This window comes from Mycetomoellerius zeteki, unplaced genomic scaffold, assembly GCF_001594055.1.
Source record: "Mycetomoellerius zeteki isolate Tzet28-1 unplaced genomic scaffold, Tzet1.0 scaffold91, whole genome shotgun sequence".
NCBI lineage: Eukaryota > Metazoa > Arthropoda > Insecta > Hymenoptera > Formicidae > Mycetomoellerius > Mycetomoellerius zeteki.
The window spans coordinates 416,741-440,310 of NW_017257947.1; the positions used below are offsets into that span (position 1 = coordinate 416,741).

At 32.7% G+C, this 23,570-nt stretch overlaps 1 pseudogene; it reads left to right on the forward strand.

Moving 5' to 3' along the window:
- Window positions 1-4,218: 4,218 nt before the first annotated feature.
- On the forward strand, window positions 4,219-12,352 carry LOC108730389 (uncharacterized; annotated as a pseudogene).
- The last annotated feature ends 11,218 nt before the right edge of the window (window positions 12,353-23,570 follow it).

Sequence of the window (23,570 nt, forward strand, 5' to 3'; positions counted from 1 at the left end):
ATAATTATATATAATTATATAAAAAACATTTTATGTACAATTTTTAAATATAATTAAATATAAAATATGTTTGTATATGCAATATTTTTTCCTGGGATCTAATTTGGCTAGACATATAGATATAAAAATTTTGTTTAGACCTTCAAAATAATTACGTAGGATGCTTAAACTGGTTGTTAGAATGTTTAAAGAATGTTAATCTTTTGCAGTATTGTCATCAACATTTAAGAGTTCTATATAATTATTTTGATGATCCAACAAAATTATTTTTAGATCTGTGTCTAGTTAAGTTTTTAAATACTTTAGCAAGATTGTTCTTTCCATGTGAACATATACGATCTCTTGCATTTTTCGAAGCTCTAATCGTACACACGGCTTTACTTATGTATTGCTTTCTGATTATCCATTTTGCAATTTCTCTTTCGTGGTCAGTGATTTCCAAACTGTGCATTTGTTTATAAAGTATAAGTTTGTTATACATATATAAATTGAAATTTAAGTAACGTTAATATCTATATGATACTCGATTATATGTTCATTCTATAAAAATATATTCTTTTATATTAAAAAAATTTTTATTTGTTTAATATGCAAAAAAAGAATAAAAGGCAGTCTTGTAACGAACTGTTCCTAATTGAATACATTTTAAAAGCACTGACAACTTTGTTGAATTATATGCTGCAGTCGATAGACTGTCGAGAAAAAAAAGAATCACTCCTCTCTAATGCGTGCCTCTTCTTTCTTTTGTAGGTAAGTGTGTCGCACAGCGCGAAGCTTTCGCACACCGTCGGTAAGTCATGGCTTTTTTCCCTTAAAAGCTGCAATTCCGTCGCGAATGTGACGTATTCTGTCGTTCCACATGCTGAGAAGCTTCTCGGTGATATTACCGCATCAGTCGGTACAGTTGAGAACGCACGAGATCGTTCGAGTCGTGAACGGGTTACCGACGCATACGCGCCACCCGGTATATATGTCGGTGTTGTGTTATTGTCGTACTACTAGCGCGCACTCAGGATTGGAACTACCCTTGCCTGTCCGTCTATGCCTGTTTATTATTGTATCTGATGCCGCTTCCGGCACTTTTCAAAATGCTCGATGTCGCAACTTTTTCATTAAGCACCGCCAGGTGGGTATGACAACTTCATTCACTGAAGCCACAGTATAAGTACTGTGCTGAAGCTTACACTCATTGGATCCTGCGATACACGATTATGCATTAAACATTCTGTTAGACTGATTACATATCGACGAGTTAGATTATGGATCAGTAATTGCATTCCATAAGTTACACATTGCGACCTCGACCTTTGAACAGCTTTGAGTAATTTGACGAGATTGTACGAGAGTTTAGCGCTATAATTATAAACCATACAGATACATACATATAGAATACAGATACAAATACATATAGAATAAGTATTCATTACATGATAGCGATCATATCAGGCTTTCCCGATGAATTCACTGCACTTATTAAATATAATTCGTTATATTACATTACTATTGATTTATCATTACATTATCATTTTCACTATTATTTTTGTTACTATTGCTGTTGTCATTGTCATTGTTATTATTATTATTATCGCTGTTCTGTTATTATCTACATGATTTTATAACGAACACAATCTATTGATAAATAGTATCGATCTCTTTTTGAGTATTGTACGTGAATCGTGTATAGAGCCAAATGATTAAGCGAACTGCCTGCGTCGTCCGTCTAACGCGATACTATACTACTTTACCATTTAAGTAGATTGGTCAACTTATATCTTTCGCCGAAGATAAGTCTCTGGATTAATTACAATTTCAATTTGTAACAATAATAGAAATTGTTAGTTAATTACCACAGTTAGTTGCAATATGCAAAATATATATAAATTACATTATCTTTAATAAATTAAATAAGATACATTTTTTCTTTTCTGCTAATTTTTGACGACTAATGTTATTGTTTAAAGGTCTAATATTATTTATTGTATTTATAAATATCACAAATTTGCTTAAAGAACTCAACATTCAAAAACAATGTTAATCCTTTTTCTGCAACATAAGTGCAAAATAAATGAATAGTTTTAGACGTATTTTTCTCTATTGTGAACCCATTAGTCAAATTTGATTATCACGTTACTGTTGTGAGAAAAATGTCGAAAAAACGAAGAGACTAAAAAAAACCGATAATTTGAGGGTTTTCATGACGTTGTAGCTTCAACAGCAAACTTTTTTTCGAAATTTTATTAATGCCATACAAAAGTATATCAACTTTTAATTTTAAAATACATTTAATTTTATTTTGACTATTAATTTTATAATTTTTTATTTTCGAGATGCTAGCAATTTGAAATAGTTCTTTTTCCAAGTAATAAGTATATGGAAATATATATGTATATATAAGTATATTCATAATTTTTAATAAATATATTTTTATACTATACTATACTTTTATGATTTACATTGATAGTGGATGCGTTATAATAAGCTGAAAGAGACGCTGTAGCAGACGAATACTCTTTTACGGCTTTTTTTTCTTTTTTTTTTTAGAGAAGTGAATAGGGAAAAAATTCGATAACGAGTGATCCACATTGCAAAAAGACAAAGCGACCATGCAAAGTGAAATGTCAAGACCGCGATACGTTTCGTCTCGTGGCAAGGATTTTCTCAACTGTCGAGTTGTCGCGACTGCGAAAGCGATTGGCGACACCATTCTCGTTGGTCTTCCAAGAATATTTGGTAGGGATGAAATGCATTTATCACCGTTCATCAGACGCGGTTAGGAGAACAATGAGGAAGCGAAGGGACTCTAGCAAGTAATTTACGCAATGTGTGCAGCGATAGCTCGTTTGACACCTGCCGATACTTAACAATGAAAGATTCACAAAGGCACGTGGTAACTCCTCGGAACTTTACTCCACCGCGATACAAAGCGTATTGTGCTCGACGCTTTCGATCGTTGATGGTGTTCTCAATTTTTCTTGCACAATCGTTCTCTTCCTGCATTCTTGTATTCATTGTAGCCGTCATTCGTATTTGTTCATTATTTATGCGACGTATTGTGGCGCTGAGAGAAAATATATCCTTAAGGGATGCTGGAGTTGTCCTGTTTTATCGATAAAATGTGATTAATTTTCAAATCCTTCAATCTTTAATTACAATTACACCGGATTTAAAAATCCTTCTGCACACAATTAAAGTATAGACAAAACACAGTGCTCAGACAATAATTTTATACGAAAAACGAAAAAAAATTGAAGAATTATACTTTTGTTATCGGCTTCTGCAGTCAACTCGTGACAACATGTGCTGCATATAAGAATTTTAGACTTTGTATCGACTTGGATCGAAAACGATATTTTTCTCTTATTGCAGATTTTTAACTGGAGTTAGACACAATTTAAAAAATGCTCCTTTTATTTAATCTGGATAACTCAGAGTAACAAAAAATCTTAGAAACATTAAAATAAAATAATTTTGTAAATTTTTCATTTTATCAAGCTCATAGTTTTCTATACGTAAAAATTCCAAACTCACAGAAACTCGAAAGACATAGTGACCTTTTGCGAAAATAGATGTTTTAAACTTTAAAACTTTTTTAAATTTAAATTTTGTTCATTTTAACGAAGTTACGTATAGCTGCTTGAATTTTAAAGTTCGTAGCGCTACGAACTTTTGTTCCAATTACCTAATATAATTCAAACGAAGGATCGTTTGCGAAGCTCTGAACAAGAGAAAACGTAATTCAGAAAGACAGAGATGAAGGAGAAAGAGCTTAATAAAGAAAGAATGTTACGAAATGCGATAGAAAGATCGAGTATGGCAAGAGGCATTCCATTACATCAACGCGAGTTTGCTGCATAAAAATAAGAAAAAGATGTACGACGAAATACCTAGCTGAGAAATTGTACTGAGAGAAGAAGACGAGCAAGAAAAGACGCAGCTAGTATAAATAGATGAATATTAAAATATCAATCCATTAAATAATAAGTAAATTGTCGAAATAAAAATAGAAAAAACAATTTTGAAAACAATTTAAAAATGACATAATTCTTGCGTATATAAACAACTTTAAGCAGAACAGTAATAATGATTCTCCAAAAAGAAATTTTATGTAAATGTATCATGTGATTTTATTATGTCCTATATAAATTTTTACGATTTTGTGAAAAAAAGATCTAAAGACCGAGATTAGAGAACGAAGCTTTAGTATAACCGAAATAGGCCATGAGCGAAAGTTTAGCACGAGATAAAAATGTAGGGCTCTCGGTACCACACCAATCTTGTGGAATGAAGGGGTAAAGTCAAAGGGGAAGAGAATCGGCACGAGTAAGAAAGAAAAGACTAAGAGTATGCGAGTGCGAGGTGCTGGCGAGGGTGAGGGCGAGGGTGAAGGCGAGGGCGAGGGTGCGGGTGCATGGACCTGCGCGCGAGCGACCGCCTGGAATTCGCAGCATTGGCTGCGCGAGGGCGCGTGGTGAATCGAGGGTGTCAGTCATAGACCATCTGCTCAGCGACGAGCACGTAAGTTTGCAGAACGTACGGTAATCGCTATCGTCTATGAATGAAATCGTTGCAATCGCACGCTCGCTCGTGCGTCGCGACGCGACGCGACGCGATGCAACGCACCTCGCGGTGATCCGATCGCACTTCCGATAACATCGACGGCGCGACGATGACGAAGGGTTTTCGCTTCCGCGACGGACCGCGGCCGCGGAGTCCGCCGGCGGTTTCTGTGATTTCCTCAAAAATGGCGGGTATCAGGCACGAATACCATTGACGGCGCCAGCCCCGTTGGTTCCGCCTCGAGGACAATCGCGGGGGATCGCGGATTGCGAGTGTTCTTACGGGTCGTCAGCGACCGACAACTCGTTTCCGCCGGACGAGCCGATCGCGTATCTTCGCCGAGTGGTCAGTGAGTTGTTTCGTGAGGAGCACGGTGTCCGTTCCTGTCTTTCCTTCTGGCTACTCTTTCCTCTTTACCATGCTTGCCCTATTATATATGTGTATCTCTTCATTCTAGTTGTTTTCGCTAAAAATGATGTTTTAGATAAAGGATAGATCATTCTCCTGCAAGACTTTTATACGAGATTTATAAGACGGTACCATTTTCTATTAGTCTAAATTCTAAATATTACTCACAATTCTTCTTTATGTCTTTTTGATGACTGTTTCCTTGATGTAAGATTAGTTTTTTAATCATATTGGTTTGACAGTTTAGGCTATTTTTTTCGATATATCTCCTTTGAAAGAGAATACATTTTATTATTAATTTCAAAGTTATGTTGTGTTAAAAATTAACAAAATGCTACTCATAATGCAAATGTGTTTAAGGGGCCTGTTCTGTATTTATTTGTCTGAACAGATTATAGTGCTAGTCGAGAACTTCAAGTTGTGTAAGAGAAACATTTCATACAAATTGGAAAAAGTTTAGGCTCTATTAGACAATATTATTGTCATTAGATACGATGCTTAAGGCATAAACGAACGAGACATAACCGCAAAATTTACATTTGTACGATGCACAGTGGAATAATAGTCGGCTTATAAAGTATAGACGAGTTTAATTTGATATTTTCACGGGGGACTCTTAGGAGAGAAAATCACTATTCGCGATCCTTATATAATATGAAAATATTACGTTTGAAATCTGTGGGACACATTTTTACAAAATAGATTTTTTAAATAAATTACTTTTTGTTACACTTCACGAAAATTATGTTATACAAATTTAAAAGAAAAAGCAAAAATAAAAAATATTGAGCAGGACATAATAATAAATAGCATTTTCTAATCACGCCTTCTTTGTATTGTGTTATTTTTTAATTGCTTAGGCGTGATTTTAAAAACGCTTTGCGCATCTAGAATATTAATAAATTGCCATCGTAATCTAATCATATATAATAAATAATTATATATATATATTACTGTAATTATTTAATATTACAGAGTTCATATTATTATTGACGTTAGGATAATTGATAGCACTTACGATATTTCAGATATACATATTTTAAATGATATCGTATGATTTTCTTCGAGAAACAAACATGTGTTCATTCAAATTTACAATTGCACGTTTGAATTTGGCCTAAAAGTGACTCATTATTTCGTTATCAATGTAACGAAATATTTTTCGGAATGAGCTTTGAGGATTTTAACAAGCGAAAGTTCTGATTCTATGAAATTTCCAACTTTTCGCTCTTTTAAGAGTAATAACGATAAATTGGAACGTTCCCAGTATACTATATAAAACCGCGAAATTGAGAAGCTACATTACCGTAATGAGGACTTTGTTATATTGCGAGAACTTACAAACATCGTTGTTTTAGTAAAAATTATGAGAATTCTCAAGGCTAGCGCGAAATATGAAACCGGCATTTAAACTTTCATGTTGCTAAAGAGCGTTAAACGGAATTACATTGCATGCACGTCGTACACAGCGAAACAGTAATTAACTAAATTACATATTATTGTATCGCGAAAATTCGAGGAATGTGAACAACTAATGAAAAATCTACCAATTTTTTTTACTATTTATTGTCACAGTTATTAAATTCCTGCAATTTTGTCATACGAGATGAATTAAATTTTACATGCAAAATATTTCTAGTTATTGCAAATTGGAATAGCAATCGATAATATGAACGAAAACTGAATTATATTTTCTGTCCATATAACTATAAAATAAATATTTGAATTAATAACAAGAGAGATAAACTAAAATATACATTGCTATAGTGTTAACTGAAATATGAAGGAGAGAACTTTTGTGAAAACATTACATTTTAAACATACATCCTGAACATACGTATCTTCGTAATAATATAATTTGTATATCAAGATATGCAATACTCAGAAAATATTTTTGAAAGAATTTTTGATTCATAACTTTATTCCAAAACTCGTCACAGAATGTAAAAAAGATTCAGGTTCGAATTCTGACTGAGGTAATGTTTTTAACAATAAATTCTTTACAATATTTTAAAATATTCATTAAATTATTTATTAATTTAATTTGTCATGTTACTATCCCATTTTCAGCTTAAGATTGGATTTTAAGATCGAAAATTAAATCCGCGTAGTTCACAGAATAGTTTACAGAACTAGATATATATAAATTCACACTGAAATATTATTAACCAAGATCTAACTCAGATCGAAAAGGCATTTTTCTACTGTATAATTCTCTACTGTATAATTTTTTTTATTATTAAAAATACAATTAAAACTACAGTAATCATATAATATATTTTATTACACAAAAATTATTTATATTGCATTTGTATGTCATAACCATGCATATTATATACTGGAAAATGTCTGATTTGCATTAATTAGAATTCTAGTGGAAAATGTACAAATCAGAATTTTATTAAAAAGTTAAATCTATTAAATTCTAATCAAGGTAATCATTTGTCTGATTGTAATGACCAGAATTCTGACTGATATGATCAAAACCTACTGGTCCGACATTTTTAATCAGAAATTTTTCTCAGTGTATTATGTCTTTTTAATTATAATTTAAATTTTATTTGTTAATTGGTTTACTCAAAAACAATCATATAATTGAATTTTGTTGAACGAGAATTTTGTTGTTCGGTATTGATCAACAGTTTATAGCTATTGAATGCCCTTTTATATTTCTTTCAGTTTATTGATGCCGTTGAAATTTCGTAGTCTTTTTTTTAAACTGATGTGTGATCGTTTTTTGCCTTTATCTCAATAACAAATGATATCGTTCTCATATACTGTCGCGGAAATAATTCAAGTTTTTTACATACACACAAATTTCAATTCAATTAATCAACGCGTGATATTCGACATATTGTGTAGTAAATGCATTTTACATTAATCTTTTTCCATATAATAAATGGTGAAATAATAACTGAGGAAAAAATACTCGTTGACAGGTATTACAAAAGGTATGCAAATAAATGCATGAAATATCTACGTTATGCTTTTCAACGGTTAACTGAAGCGACAAATAGTAAAATTCTGCTTTCTATATCCGAGAATTCAAGCTCGCACTTTCATTTAATATTTGATCGATCTCACAAACATCGTACATATTCGTGGAAAACTTATCAGCGTTTTCCATGTGCTGCAAGAAAAAAGATATCGCAAGAATTAATACCTGGAATTCTTTTCGAACGATGTCTATACTCATCGTCAGATCTTCCGAATGTAATAAAAATCAATAATAATTAAAAAAAAGATATCCGTAGAGACAAAGAAAAATAATAATATAAATAATATAAATAATGATGATTCTGTTTTAAATAATAGTTAATTTATCCATTGTTGCTGTTAGCTTATGTTAAATAAGAAATACATAAAAAAGTAATAAGACTTAAGCAGTAAGCCAATCACAGTAGAGAATATAAAGTAGTTCTTAACCATAATCTTATTTTATTTAAATAGTCCGCATGTCTCTCCAAACTGAAAAACTAGATCTCAGAATAAAAACTTGTTGTTATACAATGTTAGGATATTTACATTATTGAGAAATGTGGTCAATATTATTTAGGGCACAGTGATATAGAGTAATATAGCAAAGTATTGCAATTTATAATCGTAAGCGAACGGTCAATGGCAGAAACGTTTTGCGGGACGGCCAATTCTCGTGCAGTTCGATATCGTAAGTAGGACGTGAACCTGGATAATTGTGCGCGCGCACTTACGTGCGCGCATACGCATGCATATTTCTGTTTTCCACTTAGATATAAATATTTCATAAAGTGTTCCAAGTTCCATAGAACATCGCCGAGATGATATGTTGTTGATCACGATATTAAACTTTGATCTCAGATCTGTGATGTCACGCGCCACCAACCGCGTTCAAGAGTCATTATGGTAGTTTCTTTGTGGAATATTATTGGCAACAGGTGTAAATTTAGCAGATAGTGGACTTTGTCTATGTCCACTATGTACCATCTGATCGCCCGAAAAAAGTTGATTCACTTGAGAAAAGTTATATTATTAATATTGTGTGATAGTCGTCCCGTTGGAAACTTTGTCTCTTAAATTTTCAGTAATACACGTTAGTTTCTTATATTAATGAATAAATGTATCTAATGTTTGATAGTAATCTCATTATTACGATTTTTACAACATTTAATATAACAAGTAATTATTATAATTGAATTAAAAAGTTAAGTATTTATTTTTTATTGATTTATTTTAATCTCATGTTTGGATTGTAAAGTTAAATTTAGCTTTTATAAATAATATGAAATTCTGTATTTGATATGTTAAAAAAATTTTTTTATACGATTTTTTTTCTAAATGTGACTTAGCGACACGAAAAGATGCAGATTTCCAATGAAAAAGCACAAATGTGATATCGCTTGCGGGCAAGAACAGAGGGGCACAATGTCGCGATGCAATCCGTGGGGAAGGAAAGGAGTCAGATTTAGGTACAGAGGTCGGAGGTCAGAGATCGGAGGTCGGAGGACGCGAAATGATGGTCGGAGGACGCCGGGGGCCGGAGAGACGGGGAGGGAAGAAGGGGGCTGCAGCCTGGGAATGATCAATACTACTCGTACGCCAAGTTCCCACGAGAGTAGCGAAGATGGGTCGAGGAGCACGAGAAATTGAACGTTTTCGATTTGCAAGAGTGATGAGAAGCTCGTTTACAAGAGAGTAGGGAGGGGGACACATAAAATGATTTCCTGTCTATTGATGCTTCGCTCGTATTGTGCTACACGTCTCAACCTCTCTGATTCTCTCGGTGGTGTCTCTCCCTATTTTTGTAAGATAAACTACAAGAATGCCATCACAAAAAGATCATGTATACTTGGCTTATTACGGCAATGAACAAAATTATGTTTGAAATTTATGTTTTTGCGTGCATCCGAACGAGGATATGCAATTTTAGCATTTTATTACGCACTCAGCTCTCTCTGGAGATTATTTCAATATATCTGATACCAGCCACTTTTTCCACTAGCTTTATACAAACGAAGTAATAAATTTCATTTTATAAATTGAATTAGCTCCGAAGTTTTGTTATCTTTATTTCAATCGAATTTTAATATAAAAATTTTGTTTTACCAGTATCGTACGTGATGCAAATTTTAGTTCTACATGGTGTATTTAGTAAATTTAGAATTAATATTTTTTATTAGTATTTTATTGAGATGTCATTTTATTTATTAAAATTTTTTAAAATAAATATCTTGATATATTATATAACTTTAAGTAGTTTCAAACGTAAAATTGACGAACAAAGTTTCAAGGACGTATTAGATCGAAGAAGTTGAAGAAAAAAATCTTCCTTTCAGTTTATCTCAAATGAAAATCGCTTTAACAGAAATTTATAATTTTAAATTTAATCGTGCTCTCGAGATAATTTATACTGACAATTTTAAAGTTTCGTAGAAAAGATTGATCTTAAATTCAAAGAATGTACCATTAAACGGAGAGATTGTGAATTTAGGACGCTTTGTAGTTAAAATCCATTTCCCGAATATGCAAATACATTTCCGCATAAACCTGAGATTAGATTACTGTTCCGTGAATTATTCTTACAGTTCAAAAAATATCGTTCTCTCCAGAAAAGAATATTTAAAAGTTTGCTATTCAGTTTTCTTTCATGAAAAGCCACCCGTGTCACGCGTAGCGAAATATTCAATTGATGCCAGTTCGCCGCTGCAACCAGTTTGTCACGGATCAGCGATGCGCGACGGAGATTTCTCTGATCAAAGCATCGCAGTGGTGCAAACAACGTGCGTCGCTTGCCACGCGAAATGCATGTTGCCGGATAGCGGTGCGACATTATGACCAATCATGACGTCCAATAACCCTGAAATATTAACGACACGGGTACACGTGGGCTCTCAAGGTTCTTTCTCTTTCTCTCCTCTAGGCGGTTAGAGAAATACATGAGTGCGAAACGACGATGGAGAAGTGCGAGCACCCAAGCGAGTAACCGATTTCATGTTGCATTTTCACATCACACGAACGTGGAATTTCGCGGCATGCATCGTCGCACGAGTTTCCCCGAGTTTCACTAGAATGCTAAGAATGATGTACGCGGGACATTTGATTCAACGAGGATCTAACGCACATTTGGATTGCGAAATCTCTTCGCAGAGAGATAAAATAGGTACAAGTGTAGAAAATGATAATCGGGAAGTCGCTGAGTTTTGAGAGATCGTTCGACTGGAGCGGGATGTGTTTTCGCTTCGACCCGAGTGTTGCATCTTGATATTTTTGAAAAGTGTGGTTGGCTTCGAATTTGTATTGTATTCATATTGAAATAAATTAAACATTATTCTATAAAAAAAATTCTATTCTGTTTTTATAAAACATAACGCAAAAGGAGAAAAAAATAACAAGTTTTTTTTATAATATTGAGTTTAATTTATTTCATTTGGTTTGATTATATCAAATAACAGCAATTTAATTTCAGCAACTTTTCAATTATTATTTTATATATCAAAATTTCTGTTAAAGTAAATTACGTTTAGTATAAAATGAAAAGAAGATATTTTATCCTCCAACTTCTTCGGTTTACATTCTTGAAACTTTGTTTGTTAATTTTGTATTTGAAGCTGAGTTATCAAGATGACTTATTTCTAAAAATTTTAACAAATAATGAAATAAGAACATGTTTCTGCGAAATATCCGTAATTTATCACGATATGCCAAAGTTTTCGATTAAACTTATTCCTCTTAATTCCCATACGACTTTTATACTTTTTTGTTGTATGCTTAAGCTACAGAACAATATTTTTATTTCATTTTTAAATTCATATATTCCTGAATTCTAATACTCGTATACTTTTGGTGTTATAAACAGCGTCAACTGGATACTTTAATTGCCAAGTGTCATGATCTACATTACCCTTATTTCATGCCGAAAATAAATTCCTTTCAATGCTCTCCACCGATTTATCGACTTCCAGTCGACTCCTCCGCGAGAAACGAGTTGCTGCTAACGCGATTGATTATGCGAGTCCGCGTGTAGAATGTAGACTGCGCGTAAAAGCAGGCCACGAACCACCCTCTCCTTTATCTCTTTCTTTCTAGATCGATGGTTGTAATTAGGATAATCGTCGCCTGATCGACGCAACGGTACGCGATCATAATCGAGAGAAGTCACAAGGAGCACCAAAACCGTACGAAATCTCGCCGTCGTATCCTCGCGAATCGCAGAACGGCATCGAATTGAACGGAAACGGAAACGGCAGTGTCGATTCAGGGGCGCGTAACCACCACGTCACAGCGAGGCAAATGTTCCCGACGAGCTTTCGCGAGATTCCGCCGCCGAGTAGTACATTCAAGAAAAATCGCTGCCGTCGCCGGCAGCAGTACGACACCGGCATTGTTGCCAATGCATTTCCGGTACTATCAACCGGACCGTCGCGATGAAGTGAGCACTACTGTTGACTCATTGGCTCCAACGACAATGCAGTTCACAACCGTTGGTTGTATCCGCATCCAAGCTCTTAAAACGTAATCGATAGTATTCAGCGTGTCGCAGGTCAACCGATTTGAACGCTCCGTTTAAACGAAAGACACCGGAAGCGGGAGTACCTGCAATCGAGAATAGAGATACGTTAAAGGGAATAGATCGGGGTTGAGAGAGAGAGAGCGAGAGAGAGAGAGAGAGAGAGAGAGAGAGAAAGAGAGAAGATTATGACGACGACGGCGGCGAGAACGAGAACGGGAACAACGACGACGATGATGATACGGAGCGGTAGTTAAACGATAACGACAAGGATCCTGATAAAACGAATAGTGTGATCACGACGCGACGTTATAGCGTTGGTAGCTTTCGCATAAATTACCATACGTATATATACAGGTAAATGCATACGAGCGCACAAGTATACAAGCGAAACGAGCAAATACGTTTAAATATTGTGATACGCATACGTAACTATTAAGCACGCGCACGCAGACGTGTCGATCGACAAGCAATAAGAGCAATAAAAAGATATTATCGTGTTATACTCTGTCGGATCGGTGATTCCTGTCACACTGTGTTCGAAAGAAGCTCGTTAGTCGCTAAAGCGATCGACGGGGTTTACACTTTATTTTACCGGGACCGTCGGAAAAGAGTGCACCGACGACAAGATGGCGTTCGCCGCGGCAAGGATGATCCTCAAGGACAAGCGCAGGAAACCTAGCAAAGAGGACTTCGCACCGCGAAACAGAAGCAAGGTAAAATCACATACAATCATGTGTGTCAGACTGATATTCTGTTTCATCATTCATGTATCGCGCTCCGTAATCGAGCGGCGAAATTCATGAGGCTGAAATTCCATCCGGGAACGCGAACAAATCGTGTAAAGGGGGAGGCTTCTTGAGAAATCGCAGCAGTTCTTTACTCTGTGTATACATATATCATGTACACATTCTGAAAGGACGATTTAACTCGCATCATCGATTCCTGAGCAATCGGCAATCATTTCTCATTTTGAAGGGAATACAAAGGCAGTCTAGACTATTTCTGCAAAAAAGGAGAAAGGGAGCGCGAGTAATGGTAATCAAGCGGGCATTGGCACGCTAAACTATAATGTCATTAAAGCCATAATCACATTAGCGATTACGCGATTGTGATCGGCGATTGACGATTAATTACTTTTCAACTACTTAAAGTAAGGCAATTAGTGACTGCTTTGCTCTGATTGGTTGAAAAGTAATCGCCAATCGCTATTCACAATCGCGGAATTATACTAGTGTGATTACGGTTTAACGCGCACCTTTATCGCAAAGTCGTTATTGCGTTAGTGGAGTTATATGCTTGACTTTTCCACGACGACGATGGTTCCTTCAGATAGTATGTGAGAGAAACGCTAAGAAAAATGCACAATGATGTTATCGACGCGGTAGCTAATCACACGAGACGTAAAATAAATGAGTCGTTTTTATTAAGATAATTAATTTTGTGGAACGATTGTGAGATACAGACAGCGTAACTTACCTTTATTTTGTCGACCATCGGAGCGAATGCCAAGTTTTTTAAGAGCGAGTGTCGGGTTTTTTTTAGATATGCAGGATTGATTGAAACATCGCGCCACGTTCCAATTGAAAATCAATATTACGAAGCTGATAAATGCAGACTTTAATTGCCAGGAAAACAATTGTATGTGGTCGTTTAACAACACATTAAGCGATTGTGCATAAAAAGAGAGTCATTCAGATAAATTAACTTGAAAGGATAGATTTGCGTATAATATTTAAAGCCATTCTGAGTTATACTGTTATAAAAACTAGATATAATTTCTAGAAAGACTAAATGTCAAATCTATCTTTATTACAGGCTTTGTTACGATTTAATTCTTGGTGGATTTAAATATGAAATGATTTTCAGAAAGTAACATAATAATCCGTATTTTCTTTGTAGATATATAAAGTAAGAATTTTGAAAGATACATTTGAGAATTCCCTTATTCACAATAAAAATTTATTGGAAATGCAACAAACAATAAAAACAAAATTTGAGCATCGTAAAGATTCGAAGAGCCTGCAGCAATAATCAATGTGGTACAAATGACGCAGAGCTATGAAAATCTTTCTATAGTAGATAGCCAAAGAATTTATATCTTCAGTGATAAAATCTTGACAGAGAAAACCGAAAAATAAAATCACAGTTTTAACGCTTCGATCCGTCATCTCTAAACATATAGATAGATAGTATAAGACAAATAGTCGAATACGCTGTCCGCATGAATTTATTGCAAATTAGTTCGAGAAAAACGCATAAATACGTGTAATTCACGTATCACACATATATGACGTATGATTGATATAACACGTATACATTATGGTAACAAAGGAGAAAAAGAGTTTTTCTTTGACAATAATGCAACGATATCGACAAAGATTTCACACATACATATGCACGCATATTGCTCTAAAGTTCTATCAAAATTGCATAACTTGTTCTGTCAACATTCGAGGCATTTTCCGATATGCGTTCGCTCACGCTTCCGTTATTTCATGCAGCATCTGCACATTATCACCGAAACTTTCTGGGGTTTGATATTTTATTCGTTGATCCGTAATGCGGCGTGGTGTTACATCGTAAATTAAAGTCACTAGATTTCTAAAGTACTGCAATTGATTTCAGAAATGTTGCGACAATATGGCCGAAGTGCACATAGTACACGATTCCAAGCATGGTGGTTGGATGGTTCATCTTTTAAACTGTTCTTACATGTGCACTTTCATGCACTAAACTTCTACAACAAATAAACCCGTATTAAACTAAAGAACACATAAATTAAGCATTCATACATATTCTTTTGTTCATAAATAAACTAATTACAACTAAAAAACATTGATTTACATACTTGACGGCTTCATTTTCCTAAATAAAGTACGTAATACAAATGCATAAATTCGAAATGCCCGCGTTTTGCGACAAAATGGATGCGAGTTTGCGGTACTTTACAGATCTAGTGACTTTATCGTAAATGCGCTCAAATAAACAATTGCTTGTTTCTTAAATATATGTTTTTATTATATTAAGATATCTCCGTAATTCCTAACAACCGTACAATACATTAATAGCATATTCTGGAGATTGATTAATTTCAATAAAAATATATTTTAACATAAAAGTATTGATGTTGCAATAATTTTTCTTATAAACGATCAAATTTAGCACGAAAATATTGCATAGAATTAGCGCACCAAGTCTTTAATCGCACCTATATTTGTTATTGATTTTCATAGCTCTGGTGATATTGTGATTTTTACTCTTGAGCTAACTTTGTCTTTTCTCAAACACAGAGACTATATAAATAACTATATAAATAACAAACCAAATAATAAAAAATTATCCCACGATTGCTCCGCCGATTTGATGTCTCTAAACTTTTTTCTTTTTTTTTTGTTGTATACACAACATTCACATTTTCAAATATAGTTAATTACGATCATACATTAATCACTAAGAAAGGACAGTTGCGTGGTACTTTATATGACATTCTCGACATTAATCATAAGTAACAGAAAAATGAAGCATTTTATAACAACGAAAGAATAAGTTTATATTGTTTATAACACGAAAAAGTGTGATTATTAATATCTGCGAATTAACACAATCAATGAATGAAAGAAAGCTTTAAAACGTCATCGATATATAAACATCGAATTTATTTTACACGATTGATAATTATTTATGTGAATGCATTGCGATGCTTCTCGAATCCAAATCAATTCGTTCTGTGTCGCAACGTTCCATTGATGATCGAAAAATTCGAAAGTAATGCAATTTCACTCTAATACATGATACTCAATAAACTTTAATTAATGCTTCATTAAGATATGATGAACTTTTCCAAAAATACATAATCAGAATTCAATATTGCACACATAACATGTATCAAGTACATAAATCAAGAAATGCATTTGTGTTGTTTATAAACGATCGTGGTTTTTTATTACATAAATTACTCAATTCTGCGATTATGTATTACGTCGAAAGGTAAACAAATTAGATAAATATATAATTTATGTATTACGTCGAAAGGTAAACAAATTAGATAAATATTAATTAAGCCTTATACCTCACCGATTTTATTGCCTTTTAGATATGTTAAGAGAAATATGTTGTTCTGAGTAATTCGCAAAAATGAAGTAGGGAATGACATTGGTTTAGGTGATATATAACAAATTAAAGTATCACACTAAGGCTTATATAAAGATATTTAATTTGTCTTTTTATTATAGTAATGGATTTACATATTTACAACATTCCATGCAAAGCAAAGTTCAATCTAAACCTATGTGTCTATTTTGTAGTTTTCCGAAGCAAAGCACACTGCCTCCACGCCATACATTTTGGATGCCTTCCAACAAGAGACACACATGATACGGTGTGACACGGTGCATCATTACATCTTTGTTGTTCGCCAATATTAAACAAGGATGAGATGATCACTGTACTGAGTCGCTTGTTGGAAAGCACCCTTTATAACACGAAGCGAGGATTCCACACGGATTTACAACTTTCTACACAAAACGAGGTTCAATCTAAATCTATGTGTGGAAAATTCTAAACATATGTGGAAACTCGCTTTGCGTTGTAAAATATATGATGCGTAAAGGCAGTGTCCTAATCTCCTTCTCCCTCACAAAGGAGCTCTATCTATCAGAAAAGACATATGGGTTTAGGTTAAACTTCGCTTTGCACGGAAAGTTGTAACTTATATATAAATCCATAATAAAAGGACACAGTTTTTAAATATCTTTAGCCTTATTGTGAAACTTTAATTTGTTTTATCTACTAACCAATGTCGATCGCTACTTAATTTTTACAAAGGGAATTGTTCAGAACAACTTCTCTCTCTCTCTCTCTCTCCTTTCCTTCCTCCCCTCTTTTCTACAATATATCTAAACGGCAATAAAATCGGTGAGGTGTATACCTGAACTATTTATATATATTTACCACAAATTATATTTGAATTAATTGAAAAATTTAGTTTACTACACGGTATATTCGAATCTACACTTCGTTGAAATACACAATCACTGCCTATAAATATCACAAAATCATAACTTGTAATGTGTATTACCTACATTTTCGATCCCCACTACCTATGTATATTATATCTACCTTAAAAAATAATCCTTTCAACGCTCATAATTCCTTAATCGCGAAAATAAATCAGTCGCGTGGAATCGTAATTACTAATTGTTTCTATTATAGAGAGTGATAAGATTTTCTTTTATCCGTCGCACAATCACGAGACAATACTGCAACACAACTATGAAATAATTCACGTCGGTATTTGCTAGCTCGCGCTGCGCGAATAGTAGTACAGCGACCATGTGTAAATATTCACATTGTACGTTGTAAACAAAAAACAAACACCGATTACTTGTATCTGGTAAATCATCTTCTCATCGAGAATTCTACGAAACACTAACACACTATAAAACAAATGAATATCAAATATTCTCTGTTAAACGAATTAATGAATAAGTTAGCACTGCGCATTAAGTCTAATATGCGTGAACATATAAGGTATTTATTTTCCTTGTAAATTTTTATATTAAAAAATTTTAAAAATTTTGCACATATAATTTTAATAAAATTAATTTTAACAAAGAAGTAAAAATTATATGTATGTATACACTGCACACACACACATATATATATATATATATGTATATATACATAAGCGCAGAAGAATTTGATACATTTTGATTTTTCGTATAATTTATTATTTATTAATTTATACGTTAAATTGACATAACTGAGTAAAATTTACTTAGCACTAGAAAATTATGTAGCATGAATACTTATATGGAGTTAATTAAATCCTAGATAATCTTCTTATAGCTTAAATTATAATAACATGAACAATTTTTAATATTTTAAATTAAATTTTTGGACTCACAAATTATGTCAATAAAATTGTTGAAATTATGTTAAAATATTTTTTACAATAGTGTCGGAGCAATTATTAGCAGTTTGTCATTGTATAACATTATGTAGTATTTGAGATTTGTCATCTGCCTTAGTAACGCAGATTAATGGCTGAATTAGTTATAAATAATTATTTCATATGTAGAGGAGACCGGGGACAAAAATAACACGGGACAATAGTAACATCGTTAATATTTTTTAAACTATAATAGATATGCGACTGCATGGTAAAATTCTGTAGACAGATCGGCATTGAATCGTTCGTTATATGCTGATTCTCGCGGAACGCAATAAAACTTACTTGATGCACGAAAAAAGTAAGTTTTATTGCGTGCACAAAATCTAAAATTTTTTTTTTCTTTATAATGAAGGTATAGTGTATTATCATAATATGTTTTAATGATTATTTGCGTTAATGGTTTGTACATTTGGGTTGATTTTTATTTAGGTTTTTATTTAAAAAATTTACTATAAATTATAAAATATCATTAGGGGGACAATAGTAACATCAATGCCTGGGATCAGTTATAACATTACAATTATTCCCAAACTTACTTGATTTTATTTTAATATTATTTTGTACAATGTTATTTGTATTTTTCTTCATAGAATCCTATTAACAAGAAAATACAAAACAGATAAGAGAAAAACTATATAAAAGAAGTGTTTTTATACAAACAGACATCTAAAGAAGTTATGAAGGACTAGATATCCATTTATGCAGCTGCAAGGAAGAGTATGACTTATGTTATTGTGTTACGTACCTCTGGCAAATGTGGTACACACACACAACACACATACACACACACACAAAACACAACACACACACAACACAATTATCCCTCTCTACTGTTATAATTGTTACTATCATCCCTGGCGGTTGGGACGGTTGTAACAAAATTCCTCATAGTCTTTAAACAAACATAACTTTTGTTCTAGTTACATAAAATAATTAAACCAAAGAAAATTTTGTATCTAAATAAATTCTATATCTAAAGATACATATTTGTTTAATGTAAGTATCATATTTTAACTGTATTATAACGCTTCAAAGTCAAAATGTTACTTTTATCCCCGGTCTCCCCTATAATAATCATTTCTTAACATATCGATCATTTTTGAAATTACTATAATTTAGATATATCTTCAGTTAATATTTTAACTTTAGTTTTTATTACATTTCCGCAGTTATACATCATATTAGTGACAAACTTCCTTTTAATAGGTCTGTGAAAATTTTATCAAATACTTATATGTATATAAGATTATGTATATGTATCAAATTAAAAGCTCAAGATTATTATACATAAATAAAACATTTTACAGATCTATTTTGTGTATATGTATGTGTACGTATGTATGTGCCTGAAAATAGCTGGACGGGACACACACAGCTTATTATTAATATTTTATCTTAAAAATACATACGTATATGTCTGTGATCGTATTGCTATATCAATTTACGCGAATATACGCTCATATATATAAAGAAGTATTTCACAGACAGAATAAATTCGGTAAAAAGTGATAAATATCTAATGATTATATAGTGACTTTTATAAATATCTCTAAAAATCTGGGATATATTTTCTCTCATCACTTTTCTTCAAACACTTTACGCAGATAAAATTATTACTCACTTTAGAATGCTATGAAAACATGATATACATATTAATATTATTTGAGCAAATGAATATCATTATAAAATACACTAACTGATTGAATATTTTAATTTATTGCTTAGATTGTTTAGATAAATAATGGAAAACGACAAGCAGAAGAGGAAGAATTGAAAAGAATTAAAACTATAAAAAGAGTATAACAGTAATATTATTTTCATTTTGTATATTTTAATATTTACTTAAATTTATATATATAATAATAGTTAATATTTTTATTGATTAATACATAATTCGTTAATTTTTATTACACATATAAACTAATTGCTAATCACTATAGTGCACTAATCATTAATCACTATAGTGCACATAATATAAGAAAGAAAAAAAATTAATTCAGTTGAAAATTAAAACTCAATATCACCCCAGGATATGATAATGAATAATAAATTACTTGATAGATTAGTAAACAGAATTATAGATTTAAGTGAGCGGACTATACCAACAGCCACCAAAGTTGATTACTTATAATTCGAAAATTATTATGATCTCAATATTTATGTATTCATTTCATGGTTTAGTATCCAGAAATATAAAAATAACGAGTTCTTCTGCGATAGGGAATCATTAAACGAGTGCAGTAAATCTTGCGGTATTCAGTCGAATTCTCCCTCGTTCGAGTTTGTGGCGAAATGACATTATTGTGAAGAAAACATAAAGTATTACAGATCCCACGTTAACAAGTAGTCGGTCTCGATTTAACACGCGACGTAAACGGTTAGGCCGGGTGTGTCAGAAAGGAAACAGTTCCGTCGAAACACAAAAGCGGGGTTCGATCAATGCGTCGCATTTTGCTCGGTAAACCCGTCACGACTCGCTGACGTGACAGCTTTCCGATTTGATAGTCTCTTTTTTTCTTGCAATAGATGGGAGCGAAGCCAATCATCAATTAAGTCAAGCTTTAGAGAAAATTTTGCCCAATAGTAAACGTATCAAATGGTAGCAGATCGTGTAAATGTAATTATATTCATATTCTCATGCGGACAGCGTACGCATTAATTATAAAAGATGCAAATCTAAATGTTCTTCCATTTCGAAACTGCAGGAAATTATCACTATCGTTATATGCTTCATCAATGATGATTACAATTTAGTTTTTAAATATTGTAAAATTTTTTCTCGTTTTTAGCGACATTTATTACATTAGATTTATTATTCATAAAAAGTTTTTATGCAATTTGAAAATAAACAAAATTTGTACTTTGTGATTAAATATGTGTGCGAACTTACGAGATCAACAATCCGCTTATTGGAAAGGAAATATTCTGCACAGATAGCACAGAAAATCTAAACAGAATTTTTTTTTATTCTCGACTTACGAAATGAATTCTTGTTTCTTCCTGTTTCTGTTCTAAAAGTATTCCTGAGAGTTCCAAAAGATATCACTTTTATGTTACCAATTGTGAGTGATGTTATTAATTTTTTAGATTCAAAAGGTATTCTCTTTATAATCTTTCTCTATTTTTTAATTTTGTATAAGAAATTATATAATTTGATTTTTATGCAAACTAAATATTACTTTTATTAAAAATAACGTGCATGTATACAAATATACAATAAACATATTTATATATATTTAAAAAATTTTTTTTTTAGTTGATTTCAAACAGATTACGCTAATAAAGAACTTAAGAAGGTGAATATTTTGAAATTGAAATCAATTGTGCTATCTAGGTAATCGATTGATAAAAGTGATTTTTGTGTGCTGACAATTTGGTGCTTTAACTTAAATATTATATTGAATTTTTGATAAATATTATATATATGCAAGTAATCTCAACGATTATTGCTCACTAGCGTGAGCGATCACAACTATTAATTCACGTTAAACTGTCATAACTTTCAACAGCACTGCTATATATATATTTTTGATATGTGAATGATAATGAATATAAACCACTATTCCGATATATGATATCTCTTTTTTAGCCGATATGGAAAGTTTTTGAATACGTATAATAGATTTGTTTGTTATTGCTGCACTGGACTGCACACTGAAACTTTTTTTCCGCTTTTGCCAATTATATCAAATAGATAGCTATTTTATTTTGAATACAAAGAATGTACATTACCCTAGTTCAAGTGTAAAAAAACAAATTCTAATGTTCCACTGTGCTGTTTAACAGAGAAAGAAGTTAATTATATTGATTAGAATAAAACATTTTATTATTTTGATTTGAATAAAACAACGTCAGGATTTAATTCTATTTTTTTCTGAATATCTTAAAAATTAATTTTTTTATAGAAGGGTTAATAAATCATACCATAGAATATATTTTTAATTTTTCATACACTTTTTCGGCTACAACTATTCCATAGTATTTGAAAATTTCGATGTCATTCGAAAGAATCATCGATGTCGACATCAATTACAGATATTAATTTGAACTTTGTCATTCTTCTAGCTTTTAATAGATTTTTATCATACAATACGTATATAAAGACTTTCCTTACAGCACACGTTATTTGCATACCAAGTACGAGTTCCGTTCTGACATTTATGAAACATTACTTCTATTCCTTCTATACAAATCACACTTGTGTGCACCGTCAACCAACACATCGTATCCGTAGTGTCGTCAGTGTTATATCGTATCTTTATCTATACTTTTCCAACTACAGTGGCGTGGTAATTGGTGACCTATACTGTACTTGTGTTTGCAGGCTCGCAGCGCCAGCACAAGTAGCTTTAGAAGCCTAAGCCAGGTATATACCAAGATAATAATCCAGATCTAGTTGAGAGATTAGTCACTAGCTATTTAGCTAGATATAGTCATTCATTTGTTACTTACTCATTTTTAGATACATAGATACCATTACTCATGCGTAGAGGCGTAGAGCACGCGCATTTCGCTAAAACGTTCGGCATTGGTCTGCAGATTGTTTCATTAATTGAAGATTCCCGGTACGTTATCACAGATAAAAATCGGATTGTGACGGCATCGTACGAATTCTTTTATCACATCCTACTTATTTGGATTTTATCACATCCTACTTACATAAGGTAAATGAAACGATTTGTGCGATTTATACGATTGTTGTCCGACGTGGTTACAAGAGATACTGCAAGCTTTCGGTAATCTCCTTTGCAGTGTCGACCTGCTGCAACACTCGCTCGCTAACAAACATTCAAAACACGACAGATCGTTGACGGATTTTATTGTCACTTGCGCATATTCCACGAGTTTCTATTCCTGCAATTTTACCTCTCTATACGAATGTCTGATATACATGTCTCGGCGTATTTCCGATAACATTTCCGATAACATAATCGGCTTGGAGTATAATTTTGGTATTATGCGCGCCGTGTCATTTCAACGGCAATATAATTCTTAACTCTCTGGAGCTGACGTGGGTCTACTGGACCCACTCAATTATAGGTTTATTTTTTATTCCTATACTATACTCTGTACTAGAACTTTCTTTCTAGAACTTCTTTCATCAAATATCAAACATATACCTATTTCATTTGCAAAAGTGTTGACTAGTCCAGCTATAGAAAATAG